The sequence below is a fragment of the Papaver somniferum genome, chromosome 8 (genome assembly GCF_003573695.1).
Source record: "Papaver somniferum cultivar HN1 chromosome 8, ASM357369v1, whole genome shotgun sequence".
In the NCBI taxonomy this organism is placed as follows: domain Eukaryota; kingdom Viridiplantae; phylum Streptophyta; class Magnoliopsida; order Ranunculales; family Papaveraceae; genus Papaver; species Papaver somniferum.
The window spans coordinates 153120961-153134782 of NC_039365.1; the positions used below are offsets into that span (position 1 = coordinate 153120961).

Genomic DNA, 13822 nt, shown 5'->3' on the forward strand with positions numbered 1-13822 from the left:
ATGCTGATATATATAGATAACTTTATGCTTAGGATTACATGTGCTACATATAGAAACAACTACATGATCATTAAATAGAAAGAACATGTTTTATGCTTAACTTTAACATGTTCAGGTATAACTACTTGATGTAAGACTTGTTGTATGCTTAGTATGAGATATTCTTCAAGGATTACCTGATACAATAGGAGATTATAGGGTAAAGATATACCTAACTTTTCTATGATAACAATAGACAATCAATAACAGTTGGTACCTTAGATAAAATCCTTAAGAGGAAGGTTTTTCATCCACTTCTATGTCCTTAAACTTCTAATGGCAGAAATTACTTTAAATAAGGCTAGAAGGGAGTCCACCTCCAACTGCATAGACATGTATCACCTACTCAGCCATCATGAGATGGAGACACATCCATTAACTTTAAATAAAAAACTTGCATGCCACTTAGTGGATTAACTTGATGTACTTTAGCCTTATGTACAATCCCCACAAAATAATAAAAGTCTTGCCTTTAGTACATGATCTAAACATTAAACAAACACTTGATTAAGATTAGACTAATCCCGATTTATCAAACTAAACATGATTAGTTGCTAAACCATAAAAAAATCTAACAAAATGCACCTAGTACTTTTATGCGGATGATGAACCAGGTTCTCAAGCCATTTCGAGACAAATTTTTTGTTGTCTATTTTGACGACATCCTAGTTTATAGCAAGTCAGAAGTTGAGCACCTAAACATTTGAAGTCCGTCATGGAAGCGTTGCGAGAAAATAAATTATATATGAATAAGAAGTACAGTTTTATGATGAATAGCATCTAAGTTCTGGGGTTTATAGTGGGAGCTGATGGAATACGAGTTGATGAAGAAAAGGTGTGTGCAATCCGTGAGTGGCATACTCCAAAGACACCAACTGATGTCCGTAGCTTTCAAGGTTTAGCAACATTCCATAGAAGGTTCGTTCGCAATTTTAGTGCTATTATGGCTCCTATCACATACTGTCTCAAAAAGGGACGGGTTATTTGGGGTGGGGGGTGGGGAGGGGGGAGTAAGAAAAAAAATTCCAGCTGATCAAAGAAAAACTATGTATCGCATCTGTATTGACGTTACCGGATTTTTCAAAGTTGTTTAAGGTTGACTGTGATGCGTCTATGAGGGGAATTCGTGCAGTACTGTCATAAGAAGGGAGACCAGTAGACAACATGAGTGAGAAGCTGGGGGAGTCACGACAACGGTGGACTGTATACAAATTAGAATTTTATGCAATGGTGAGAGCTTTGAAGCATTGGGAGCATTATTTGATGCATAAAGAGTTTATAGTCTACAGTGATCATCAAGCTCTTAAATATCTAAGCACCCAAAAGATTTTAAATTCCATGCATGCTAGGTGGGTTACTTTTATCCAAAAAATCACCTTCAATTTGAAGCACAAGTCAGGCACTCAAAATAAAGTAGCTGACGCATTGACCAGAAGAGCTACCTTATTAACTGAGCTTAAAATTGAACTAGTTGGGTTTGCAGCGGTTAAGGGGTGTTATGAAGGTGACCCTGACTTTGGAGAAATTTGGGAAGCTTGTGAACAAGGACGTCCAAAACTGGACTAACATATACAAGATGGATATCTATTAAAAGGAAACCAGTTGTGCTTGGCACGGAAATCCCTCCGTGAAGCGGTTATACGAGAGTTACATGGTGGAAATCTTAGTGATCACTTGGGCAGGGAAAACACCATAGATTTGGCCTCTGATCGTTATTCTCCGACGTGATGTGGACAAAAATATACAGAGGTGCTACATATGCCAAACAAGCAAAGGTCGTGCTCAAAATACTGGGTTATATATACCGCTGTCTATTCCAGAAAATATTTGGGAAGATTTACCAATGGATTTCGTTTTGGGACTGTCGCATACACAGCAAAGTAAGGATTTCATACTGGTCGTAGTCGATAGATTTTCCAAGATGTCGCATTTTATTGCTTGTAGGAAAACCGACGATGCTTCGGGCGTAGCCGGATTGTTTTTTTGAGAATTAATTCGTCTACACGGTATGTCAAAGACCATCGTTTCTGATAGGGATACGAAATTTGCCAGCCACTTGGAACAAATCTAAATTTCAGTAGTACATGCACCCACAAACCGACGGTCAGATTGAAGTAAATAACCGAACGTTGGGTAATATGCTAAGGTGTATTGGCAGCCGAAACTATGGGATGTCAATCTTCCTCAAATGGAGTTCGCTTATAATAGCATGAAAAACTAATCTGCTGGAAAGTCACCATTTGAAGTAGTTTATATCCAAGTACCCAAGCTCTCCTTGGACTTAGGCTCCCTTCCTGATGTGCCTAACAAAAATGTTGTTGCTGAACACTTGGCTAAGGGGGTATCGCAGATTCATAAATAGGTGACTGAACATTTACAAAAGGCTAATGAAGTTTATAAATCTAGAGTGGATAAACACCCTAGAATTCAGGAATTTGAAGTGGGTGATCTAGTGATGGTGCACCTTCGAAGGAACCGTTTTCCTGTAGGGACTTATGGCAAGCTCAAGCATAAGAAGTATGGACCAGTTCGCATCACACGAAAGTTCAATATCAATGCATACGTGGTAGAATTGTCGGGTGACATGAACATCTCTAGTACTTATAACGTGTCGGATATTTATCGATAATTTCCAGAGGTACCTGTATACGCTGATACTGACTCGAGGTCGAGTCTTCTAGCAGTCGGGGAGCCTGATATGGGACGTATTGGATGAAAGGCGTGTTTGTTTTAGCTTATTATCTTAAGACTATTTTGTTTCCTTTTTATTAGATCGTGAGGGTTTTATACAGCCCTAGACTTCGTCATTCTCTTTTAGCTTGGTTTTAGCTCGTCTCGTTTAAACAAATATTACAGAAAGTTGTCGCCTAACTCTTTCAGAATGTTATCATAGATTGGATTTTCTATTTTTAGTTTTTTCATCTCCTGGATTGGAGATCTTATCAGTTACTTCCCGGAGGGGATTCTCCTCGTGGTCAGTTGTTTTTCAATTGCTTCCGATGTGCCTTGCCAATTATCGATCTTCATCTGTCGATTATTTAGTTCTAGGTCCAATTGGTGATTATCGAGTTATCTTTAGGTCAGCAATCACAATTGAGTATAAGAGAGAACATAAAAAAGATAATTCTTATTGACCAAGTTAGACTGAAACATACGTCTTAGTTTACAAGGTGAGCCTCAGTGGGCTTATATACAGTTGGTTTAGCGTGTGACTCACGCTAAACACGTTTCTACATAGGGGATACTTATGTCTAAACGCCATGATCCACTTAGAATTTACTTCATTATTAATTTAATCTCTCAACTTGTGATCTTCAGTATTTCTCGATCTTCAAGTCTTGAACTAACATCCTTGGTCTTATCTTCGCTTTTTGCTTCAGAACTCGTGTCTTCCACGGGTCGTGATATTATTTGTCTCATACTGTCCTCTATTAAGTCATTATCTTCAGATTGTGCTTGAGGTGAGGAATTATTACTCGATCTCGATGTGAGTTCATTCTTAGCTCCGAGCTCCATGACACCCTAATTGCCAGTTATTGGTAGATGTTATATTTTGTCATCTACATTACATTCTCCATACATCTACAATTCGGTCTAACTTGCATTTCTAAACGCATCATGCATCCTACCGATGCCTAAATCCCATTTCGCGCATGCTACTGTTGCATATTTGCCATGCTAGTTAACACCTGAATTTTGTCACGATCTTGTGCACCTTTTGAACAACTGGATTAGACTACTTGGTGATTCTGAGCATCACCTTAGATCACATTAAGTCATATTAATCAATAACTATTGTGGATAAATTTCCTCACTTAGATAGTTATAAACAAGGTTAGCAATCCTTGTAAATGAGGCAAAATTGCCTCTGTTCCATGAAGTAAGAATACTACATTCTTCTTCAAACTTAGAATTGACTTTAATGTCCATGCACATCTGGTTTCTTTTGTCTTTCTCCTTCTCCAAAATCAGCTTAGTCGTAATACTGATTTGCAGTCAACAAGAACACCCGCTTGTGATTATGATCGAATGCAGGTCTTTGGATACCCTTGTCCAACCATATAGATCTCACTCTTATAAACCAGCACTACACCATTTCCAGGATTTTGTCACAGGCTATACCTGTTACTTATTTAATTTGTAAAGGTTATAACTGTACTGAATAGGCCGTTATTAATAATTGTGATGGTGTTTTGTAACGGTTTTATCTGTGACAAAAGGCAGATACAGTCACATATGAAAAGAATTACAATAATTAATAGCCACAATTGACCTAATTTTATGAGAGCGACACGTGTCATATTTGTCACATTTATCTTAACGGTTTTAACTGTTACTCTCTATTAACCACAATTCAGAGTATGACACGTGTCTTAAAGAGTCACCTTTACAACAACACTTATAACTGTTACTAAACCTTGCAATGATTGCACCCGAGACCTGTCCTTTTTTGTTACGGTTAAAGTAACACATATTAGTGTTGCCATTAATTTGTAACAGACACGTGTCGTCTCTTTGTCACGGCTTTATAACGATTAAAGTGTCACTCTCAATTGTAACAACAGTAAGATGATGACGCGTGTTATTTTTTCTTCACAATTTGTGTCACAGTTATAACCGTGACAATTCTTTCTGTTACAATCAAAAAAAATGGGTGGCCCAGATCATTTTGATGGACCTGGACTTCCAGCTTACATGCCTGTAATACAGGTCATTATCGTAGACCTGCACTTTCAGTTTACAGGCCTGAAATACAACCACAATTGCAGTTTCTTCTTTTCAATCTGCAACCTATCCACCATCATTCCATCCATACATTCATTACGAAAACAAAAATACAAAGGAATACTTCTATTCATTATCATTATGAAATCTACCCAATTTTTTTTTAATCTTATTCAAGTACTCTCGGACAAAAACAAAATCCTCTCCAGCTGCTTAGCTGGTACAAGAATATAGGTTACAGGCATGACAAATGTATCTATCAACTTAAGCAGCTGGATGCTCAACTCCAAAGCTCAAACACTTAAGATTTGGAGTGGAAATACCCGAAGAGCACAACCAAGATCAAGAACAAAAGCACTTAGTTCTCTTTGGATGCACCAGTTTCAGCATTGGCATCTAGTACTCCTGACCTGTCCAACAATAAAAATTGAGCATAGATATTAGTTAATGACGCAAACAATAGACAGATGTGCTCATGCTGCTTCACTACTACTAGATGTGAAGCAGAATGACCACCACTAGATGTGAAGCTCATATCAGCTACTTCTAATAAATGAATATCAAGAACAATAATATGCTATAGCACCACCAAGAATAAATAATAGGGGTATGTAGATGAACATGATTGGTGTTCATTATTTCTATCCTACATTATGAGTTCAGTAGTCAAGAGTCAAAAAAAAATTATATATATATATATTGCAGGCCGTTTTGAACCTGAATTCCTGTTGCAGGCCGGCACTACAATTGATTCATAAGCAAATGGAAACTCATTCGATTAATATCCAGAGGAAAAGGGGCAAAGAGGTAGGCTCTCGTAGGTATTTCCAAGTGACTGATCCAATACTGAAATCAAATAGATGCGAATTAGCAAAAGGAACAAGGATTACTGCAACTTCTTGTACTTTACAATAACATGAAAAGAGGTCCCTTAAAACTCAAACACACATGGTAACACCTACTTATATATGTACTTGTAAAATTTAATCTTTACTTCTCAAGTATTGTTTCAGCTAACACGAAAAAATATTGGACTCTCAAAACCTTAAATACGACATTCTTGGCAAAAAGTAAACCACAAGGTTTTTGGAAGACATTTACAATTACTCTCTATTATGTATGGCTGCATGCTATGGCACCTTACTTCAACTATGAATTGGGAAAAAATATAAATTAAACTATATTGAACTTTGAAAAGAATAAGTTATGTAACCTAATGAAGCAACCAAACTAATCCTCATATATTCAGTGAATAAACTTAAACAAGAAAACACGTGAGCCATAAAACAACTTCCCTCATAGAATGCATTGTATTCAAAATGAGTAATCTATGTACTTACTATAATTCCTGCCTGCCAAAGTCTCTCATACAAATAAGAGTATCCACTACTTCCTGCAAATAACAATCAATGCATTTAGTTTTAGAGATAACTTATACAAGAAAGAGTAAATAAATTAGTTTCAGAGATAACTTATACAAGCAAGAGTAAATAATATCGAACAATGTCTGACACAATGGAAATCGATACAAGCAACCAAGTTTATCAAGGTTTTTCTGAAAAGATAATTATATAATTTTAAGCGACCAATTACCAAGTCCATGAAATGTTTACCTTCTCAACTGGAGGAGGATCTAATTAACTAGGGCCTCCTATGCTCAAGATCAGAACATCCATCTTGGTCAAAATTGCATACTTGAAGGTGTAGGCAAGATACCTGCAATAGACACAATACATACTTCTCAGTTCTATCAATCTTGCACAATAATAACATACGAAAGCGATAATCTAGGATACCTACTTAACATATTAACTCTATACATTAATATTATGTGAGCGAAAGATAATAATTCTAACACATTCCAGGGTTAACAAGAGATTGCTAGCATCATTCACTAGAGCCATTACCCATCAACTGCCCTACAATTACTAAATTATACCAAGTATCACTATGAAAACCATAAGAACATATTCAGTGTCTCCAATAAATAACGTATCTAACTTTCAAGTATATTCATGATTGACAAATCCAATACCTCAAAAAATAAAGGATGCAGAATGAAGAATTACATGAGCAAAAGAGAATTACAGAACATAAGCAAGAATAATGGTTAACTGCAGACACATGTTAATGCTCTACTCCTCTTACATACTCTCTTACAGACACACAACAGCAGATCCATTGCACTAAACCACAGCATGCCACTGCAAGAGTGCACTATTAGCATATCATTGCACTAAACCACTCTGGGCATTTCTGGTCACCTTGTAAGCACACAAATACGAAGTGAAAGAAAACAAACTTACTTAGTAACATTTATGGTGCAACATCATGTCCTGTTTCATCCACACCCGATTCAAATTACAGAAGCACAAGACGTTAGTTAACATATGCATATTTACAATCCAGATGGACAATAACGATTGGTGTTATCTTTCAAAGGAGACCCGGTAATCATAAACCAAATAAGCGCTCTATCTGTTCTTTCTTTCTTCAACTTACCATCCAGATATTCCCCAAAGTTATGTTCTAACAGTGCAAACTACTCCTTCAGATAAAAGAGTTCATCTACAGTCAATTTCTTGGACAATGCCAAAAAAGCAAGGGTAGTGGACAAACCAAATTATGAGACATGATCAATAATAAATCAAATTTAGAGAATATTAAAGTACTCACTCTTAATGTAACTTTATATAGATATGATGAGCGCATACATGATTTCATGAGCCTGAATATTAGAATATCAGTAGGTACTGTTATATCATTGTAGTTCTGAAATCCAAGGATGACCTGCCAAAAAAAATATAATTAGGAATGCAACTTCTTTCTTAAAACAAATAACCTAATCAAGTTAAAACCAACAAGTCCCAAGACTAAACCACAGCCTGCAAGATTATCATGCAACACCAACATCGCAGCCCTACCATTACTGAAGTAAATAAAGAATGCAATAAGAATTTTACCTTTTTTTCTGTACTTTCAGGCTTTTTCTCTACTTAATGTGCAGTTCTGTTGGTCTTCTGTTCAAGATTGTCTTTTGTTTCCACACCTCAATTTCCTTAAAGTACGAGTCCAAACTGCAGAAGAGAAAACTAACACACAATTAAACCAATCAACAAATAAAAACAATTTTTCAATTGAAAACTAAAACCCAGAAAAATAAAACCCACTTATTAAACTAACCTCACCTCAGATCTTTCAATTAAAACAGATTACTTTTTTTTCTCATCAGCACCACCACACCATCATCACCAGAACCCTGAATGGAATTCAATCACAGTTATCTTAACATGATCTGGTAGCATATATTTTGAGAAAATAAAACGCTAATTAATCAAATGTACCATATCACCTCAAAACCCAAGAGTCATTAGCAGCATTTACTGCCGATTCCAAGAGCTGGATCACCCAAAACAAAAACAAAAAACAAACATTTCATAGGCCAAATACAAATAAATTAGACAGACTTATGCAATAAAAGAAATAAACCTCTAATTGTTCCTGCTTCTCAGCTTTCAACTAATCTACTCAATATCTGAAAAAATCACAAACCAAAATCATTATAAATCCCATAAAGTTCAGATCTGAATGATGAAATACTGTTAAGACAAACACAAATATAATAACCTAACTCAAAACTGAGATTAAAACCAAACCCATGATTTAAACTCCATGAAATCAAATGAAGAAACATAAAAATTGTGAATCCTTGATTTGTTTTCTCAACAAATATGAGAAGATCCAACAAACCTCAGAAGAGATCCTCAGAAGAGATATAGAGAAGAAATTTATCTTGATGGGAGAATCAAACGGAAAATTGAGATACTCTCTGATGACAAAACCAATTACCAGATCCACTCATAAACGCATCGAAATCACTAAATAAAACCTCATCAATAAAGTGATCAGGGACGAAGAAGCGAGAGGAAAGGGAGGTGAGAGGGTGAGATGCAGAGGAGAAAAGAATGAAAAAGAGATAAGGTTGATTGATATTCTCTTTCTTCTAGAGATATGTGGAGTATAAGAAAACCTACCTCGAGTAACTAATCAAGGAGATGTAAGGACGCAATTTCTTATTTGTGCGTTTCGCACAAGTACCTTAACTCAATTATTGTGTGATATAGCCAGACGATAATTCCCTATAACACCGATGTAATTGGTCCAAGAATATCTAATGGTTATCTTCTTGCCATGTGTCAAAAGCAAAATTTATGAACGGTTCTCTGGTTTCAATAATAAGTGGAGCACCATGTGATATCGTTTAAAGCTTTGGGAAGTATAAGAAATGAGTAGTAAGAATGAAAAATATATTTGGAAATCATTAAGACAAACACGAGTTCCGAAATATACAAAAATATATTTAGAAATCATTAGACCTGAGTTTCTCGTTCGGATGAACTGAAGACGAAATATATCAGATTGGAAAATCACAGGTTCAAAGATTGCTAGATTTAGACCTGAGTTTCTCGTTCGGATGAACTGAAGACGAAATATATCAGATTGGAAAATCACAGGTTCTAAGATTGCTAGAGTTAGACCTGAGTTTCTCGTTCGGATGAACTGAAGACGAAATATATCAGATTACTAGAGTTAGACCTGAGTTTCTAGTTCAAATGAACTGAAGACGAAATATATCAGATTGGAAAATCACAGGTTCAAAGATTGATAGAGTTAGACCTGAGTTTCTCGTTCGAAGAACTGAAGACGAAATATATCAAGTTACTAGAGTTAGACCTGAGTTTCTCGTTCGGATGAACTAGAGACGAAATATATCAGAATTGAACATCACAGGTTCAAAGATTACTAGAGTTAGACCTAAGTTTCTCGTTCGGATGAACTGAAGACGAAATATATCAGATTGGAAAATCACAAGTTCAAAGATTGCTAGAGTTAGTCATGAGTTTCTCGTTCGGATGAACTGAAGACGAAATATATCAGATTACTAGAGTTAGACCTGAGTTTCTCGTTCACATGAACTGAAGACAGAATATATCAGATTCGAATATCACAAGTTCAAAGATTAATAGAATTAGACTTGAGTTTCCCGTTCGGATGAACTGAAGACGAAATATATCAGATTACTAGAGTTAGACCTGAGTTTCTCGTTCGGATGAACGGAAGACGAAATATATCAGAAGAAATGACCATATTACCCTTATCAGAAATAAGTAAAGTAAATAGTACGAACAGTGAAAACGACCATATTACCCTTACTAGAAATTAGTGCAATAAATATCATTGAGATAGTGACAATGACCATACTACCCTTATTGGAAATAAGTGCAATAAATATCGCACAGACGGTGAAATTGACTATACTACCCTTACTGGAAATTAGTGAAATAAATATTATGGAGACTGTGAAAATGACCAGACTACCCTTATCAAAAATAAGTAAAGTAAATATTACAGACTGTGAAAATGACTATTTTATCCTTACTAGAAATAAGTGCAATAAATATTATGGAGAGTGTCAAAATGACCAGACTATCCTTATCGGAAATAAGTAAAGTGAATATTATACACAGTGAAAATGACCATACTACCCTTATTGGAAATAAGTGCAACAAATATTATGGAGACTGTGAAAATGCCCAGACCACCCTTATTGGAAATAAGTGCAATAAATATCACACAGACGGTGAAAATGACCATACTACCCTTGTTGGAAATTAATCAAATAAATATTATGGAGACTGTGAAAATGACCGTACTACCCTTGTTGGAAATTAATCAAATAAATATTATGGAGACTGTGAAAATGACCAGACTACCCTTATCAAAAATAAGTAAAGTAAATATTACAGACTGTGAAAATGACTATTTTACCCTTTACTGGAAATAAGTGCAATAGATATTATGGAGACTGTCAAAATGACCAGAGTATTCTTATCGGAAATAAGTAAAGTGAATATTACAGACAGTGAAAATGACCATACTACCCTTACTGGAAATAAGTTCAATAAATATTATGGAGACTGGGAAAATGACCAGACCACCGTTATCGGGTATGAGTAAAGTAAATATTACAGTCTGCTAAAATGACCATTTTACCTGAGGGGAAAGAAATGCAATAAATGTTATGGAGACTGTCAAAATGACCAAACTACCCTTATTGGAAATAAGTGCAATAAATATGACACAGACAGTGAAAATGACCATACTGCCCTTATTGGAAATTAGTGAAATAAATATTATGGAGACTGTGAAAATGACCAGACTACCCTTATCAAAAATAAGTAAAGTAAATATTACAGACTTTGAAAATGACTATTTTACCCTTACTGGAAATAAGTGCAATAAATATTATGGAGACTGTCAAAATGACCAGACTATCCTTATCGGAAATAAGTAAAGTGAATAATATATACAGTGAAAATGACCCTACTACCCTTACTGGAAATAACTGAATAAATATTATGGAGACTGTGAAAATGACCAGACCACCCTTTTCGGATATGAGTAAAGTAAATATTATAGTCTGTGAAAATGGCCATTTTACCCTTAGGGGAAATAAGTGCAATTAATGTCATGGAGAATGTGAAAATGACCAGACTACACTTATCGGAAATAAGTAAAGTAAATATCACTGACGGTGAAAATGACCAAATTATCCTTACTAGAAATTAGTGCAATAAATATCATAGTGACAAAGAAAATGACCAGACTACCCTTATGGGAAATAAGCTAAGTAAATATTATAGACTGTGCAAATGACCATTTTACCCTTACTGGAAAATGACCATTATATCCTTACGGCCGTAAGGGTAAAATGGTCATTTTCACAGTCTCCGTAATATTTACTGCACTAATTTCCAATAAGGGTAATATGGTCATTTTCATAATCTGTAATATTTACTTTACCTATTTACGATAAGGATAGTCTAGTCATTTTCACAGTCTCCATAATATTTATTGCACTAATTTCTATTAAGGGTAATATGGTCATTTTCACAGTTTGTAATATTTACTTTACGTATTTCCGACAAGGGTTGTCTAGTCATTTTCACAGTCTTCATAAAATTTATTGCACTTATTTCCACTAAGGTAAAATAGTCATTTTCACAGACTATAATATTTACTTTATTTATTTTTGATAAGGGGCAGTTCAGTCATTCTTATAGTCTCCATGATATTTGTTGCAATAATTTATAGTAAGGGTAATATGGTCATTTTCACAGTCTGAAATATTAACTTTACTTATTTTTAACAAGGGTAGTCTAGTCATTTTCACAGTTTACACTAATTTCCATTAAGGGTAATATGGTCATTTTCATAGTTTGTAATATTTACTTTACTTATTTCCGATAAGGATAGTCTTGTCATTTCCCCGTCTCCATAATATTTATTTCACTAATTTCTAATAAGGGCAGTATGGTCATTTTCACCGTCTGTGTGATATTTATTGCACTTATTTCCAATAAGGGTAGTTTAGTCATTTTGACAGTCTCCATAACATTTATTGCACTTATTTCCCCAAGGGTAAAATGGTTATTTTAGCAGACTGTAATATTTACTTTACTCATATCTGATAACGGTGGTCTGGTCATTTTCATAGTTTGTAATATTTACTTTACTTATTTTCGATAAGGGTAGTTTGGTCATTTTCACAGTCTCCATAACATTTATTACCTTATTTCCAGTAAGCGTAAAATGGTCATTTTCACAGGCTATAATATTTACTTGACTTATTTTTGATAATGGCAGTTTGGTCATTTTATAGTCTCCATGATGTTTATTGCATTAATTTCTAGTAAGGGTAATATGGTCATTTTCACAGTTTGAAATATTAACTTTACTTAATTTTAACATGGGTAGTCTGGTCATTTTCACACCCCCAATAATATTTATTGCACTAATTTCCAGTAAGGATAATATGGTCATTTTCACAGTATGTAATATTTATTTTATTTATTTCCAATAAGGGTAGTCTGGTCATTTTCACAATCTCCATAATATTATTGCATATGTTTCCAATAAGGGTAAAGTGGTCATTTTCATAGTATATAATATTTACTTTACTTAATTTTGATAAGGGTAGTTTGGTAATTTTTATAGTCTCCATGATATTTATTGCGCTTATTTCCAGTAAGAGTAATATGGTCATTTTCAGTCTGTAATATTTACTTTACTTATTTTTGATAAGGGTAGTTTGGTCATTTTCATAGTCCCCATGATATTTATTGCATTTATTTCCAGTAAGGGTAATATGGTCATTTTCACAGTCTGTAATATTTAGTTTACTTATTTCTGATAAGGGTAGTCTGGTCATTTTCATAGTCTGCAGAATATTTATGACACTTATTTCCAGTAAGGGTAAAATAGTCATTTTCATAGTATGTAATATTTACTTTACTTATTTCCGATAAGGGTAGTTTGGTCATTTTCACAGTCTCCAAGATATTTAATGCACTTATTGCTAGTAAGGGTAATATAGTCATTTTCATAGTCTGCATGATATTTATTACACTTATTTCTAGTAAAGGTAATATGGTTATTTTCACGGTAAGGGTAATATGGTTGTTTTCAAATGTGTAATATTTCCTTTACTTATTTCCAGTAAGGGTACAATGGTCATTTTCACAGACTGTAATATTTTCTTTACTTATTTCTTATATGCGTTGTATGGTTATTTTCACAGTCTGTAATATTTACTTTACTTATATCCGATAAGGATAGTCTGGTCATTTTCACAGTTTCCATAATATTTTTCACACTAATTTCCATTAAGGGTAATATGGTCATTTTCACAGACTGTAATATTTACTTCACTTATTTCTGATAAGGGTAGTCATGCATAATATTTTGTTGCTCTTTTTTTCCTTTAAGGGTAATATGGTCATTTTAACAGTCTGTAATATTTACTTTACTTATTTCCGATAAGGGTAGTCTGGTCATTTTCACAATCTTCAGAATTTTTATTGCATTTATTCTGATAAGGGTAGTCTGGTAATTTTCACCGTCTTCGGAAGAAGCAGATATGTCAAAGTCAAATTTCTATAAAGTCATGACTTGTTGACTTGGTCTTGATCCCGTTTTCTAATATTAAGAAAATTAA

The 13822-nt window shown here is 34.5% G+C and overlaps 2 long non-coding RNA genes across 4 annotated transcripts; both read right to left on the bottom strand.

Moving 5' to 3' along the window:
• Positions 1-4952: 4952 nt before the first annotated feature.
• Positions 4953-7425, bottom strand: LOC113301718. 2 transcript variants are annotated; one of them, XR_003336445.1, is made up of 4 exons: positions 7071-7425; positions 6378-6480; positions 6105-6157; positions 4953-5174 (listed from the first exon to the last, which is right to left on the bottom strand). It is a non-coding gene; the product is annotated as an uncharacterized LOC113301718 (long non-coding RNA). The 2 variants fall into 2 exon arrangements; XR_003336444.1 differs by lacking the exon at positions 4953-5174 and adding an exon at positions 5524-5610.
• A 17-nt stretch (positions 7426-7442) lies between these two features.
• Positions 7443-8365, bottom strand: LOC113301719. 2 transcript variants are annotated; one of them, XR_003336446.1, is made up of 5 exons: positions 8254-8365; positions 8117-8163; positions 7953-8023; positions 7728-7841; positions 7443-7554 (listed from the first exon to the last, which is right to left on the bottom strand). It is a non-coding gene; the product is annotated as an uncharacterized LOC113301719 (long non-coding RNA). The 2 variants fall into 2 exon arrangements; XR_003336447.1 differs by having other exon boundaries at positions 7948-8023.
• Between the last annotated feature and the right edge of the window lie 5457 nt (positions 8366-13822).